Genomic DNA, 2,076 nt, shown 5'->3' with positions numbered 1-2,076 from the left:
ACTTGTGGAAGCGGGTAGGAAGTGTCCTAAGAAAAGCTGGAGCTCAGCTTGGCTGGCAGATGGGGAGCAACTCTTAGTGCCAAATTTGGTTTAATTATTGCTTGCCTGGCACTAAGCAGCACTGGGGGCTGAGACGTTCCTTGTGTGCCTGTTTTCCATCAGCACAACTGAGCTGACTTCAGTAAGTCCTGATTTACACTAGTGTGGCTCTGAGGTAGGTCAAGTTTACTCTGGGATGACTTGACTTCTTGTGCTTTCATCTTCTACTTGGTGAAGCAAGGGAGGACTGTCCCAGGGAGAGAGAAATCAGTGATGGGGGACATGAAGTCTACTCTAGCTAGAGGATGGAGAACAAACTTCCAGAGGAAGTGAAGGAGCTGATGTCTTTAGAAAAATATGGTGGAGAATTCTTTTAGCCATCCTGAGTTCACTTTCCCCATCTATAGAAGGTAATAAAAGATCTAAGGGGAAAGAACCTGGTGGAGCAGGCATCCAGTTCTTGCTGAACACATCCCCAGGAAGGAGAGGAAATAGAGAGGCTGGGAAGCTTCCATGGGAGGCTAAGCTCAACTGTCTAAACAGCATTTGGGGTTCCCCACTGTGGATGTACTGATCCAAAGCAAGTCAGAAACCTGCAGTGATTTATCTTGGATCTGACAAGGCAAAGCTGTACATGGGAAGTTGTGTCTGAGCACCAGGAGGGCAGTGCAGAAGGTGGAGTCAGTGGGAAACACCAGCTGCAAGATGTGTTCCCTGTGCTGGTAGGAGCAGGAAGGGCAGGAGGAGGCTAGGAAAGAGGGTGTGCAGGATGCCTCTGAAGCAGTAGTTAAAAATACTCAAGAGAGGCAAGAACAGGAAGGATGCAGAGGTTAAGCCTGAATAAGGTGAGTCTGTCCCAGAGACATGACTTCAAACACCACTTTCAGGAGTCTTGCAGTGCCCCTTCTGCAAAGCTGATAAAACCAGATCTGGTGCAGCTTTGTTTCTGTCCCTTACAGCATCTTCCTCCCCAGTTTTTTTTTTTTTTTTTTTTTGCCTGTTTTTCCAACCCACAGGGAAGCTTCTACACAAAAAGGTAGGCTGGAAGATTGGGGTTCTGGGAGTTTCCCTCACTCCCATCTTGCTCTTGTCCAACTACCATATCCCAGAATCTGTATTTTACTTTATTTATTTAAAAAAAAAAAAAGGCACAAAACCAAGATTCCCCACAGATAACTTTATTTTTTTGTGGCATGATTTTTATGTAGAGGCTCATGGCTCTGATCATACAGTCATGTTAAACACCCTGCCCCCAGTACCCCAAAGTTTACAACCCACCCATGCATCTGCCAGACTTCTCCGTTAAAAAAAGTCTGTCACTGCTGCCCAACCCAGGCTGAGTTCAAGCCCACAGTGCACCAGACCTTTAGTGCTCTGCAGCACTAAAACACTTGTCAGGAAGAGCTGAGTGTGTTTTCTCAGAAGGGCAGAGTTAAAGATACTGGTACCACCAGTGGGCACCTCAGTCTGCAGTTCTGCTTCTCAGGTGTTAAGTTTGCCCGTACCCTCCTGCTGCCCTGAAGGTGTCATCTTGGGCACAAGGACATGCTGGTGGGTGTTAGCTCTGCAGTATTATTTGGAGGCAGTTAATCTTTAATTGTAGCCTCACACTGAACTAGTAAAGGAGAAGAGAGAATGGGAACAGGAATTTCCTATGCTTGAACTTCTACTTTGCTCTGTGTAGTCTCAAAGCCCAGCACCTCTGCACTCAGTGGTGGTGGTTCCCTCAGACAGTGCAGGGCTTCCTGTGACAAGAGCTAGCAGGAAAACCCCTTTGTTTTCTTTTTGCTTCCTTTCCCATTGCCTGAGAGGATCCTGGATCCTGCAGGACATAGCAGGATACCTAAAAGATAAAGCATTAATCCCAAGAGTAAACTCGGTGGGTTGCAGACCAGGTCAGCAAGGTGTCAGCACCCTCTTCGTGCCTCAGTTTATCTCATCACCCTTGGCTTGTTTTCCTAGTGGGGCAGGGCCTGTTCTTTGCAGGGTCCTTGAGCAGCACCCGGCTCCAAGGGCCCTTCTCCCTCGGGGAAAGAG

This window comes from Chaetura pelagica, unplaced genomic scaffold, assembly GCF_000747805.2.
Source record: "Chaetura pelagica isolate M959 unplaced genomic scaffold, ChaPel_1.0 scaffold789, whole genome shotgun sequence".
Taxonomy (NCBI): Eukaryota; Metazoa; Chordata; class Aves; order Apodiformes; family Apodidae; genus Chaetura; species Chaetura pelagica.
The sequence above is the reverse complement of the archived record's forward strand: the minus strand, read 5'-3'. Positions refer to the sequence as shown.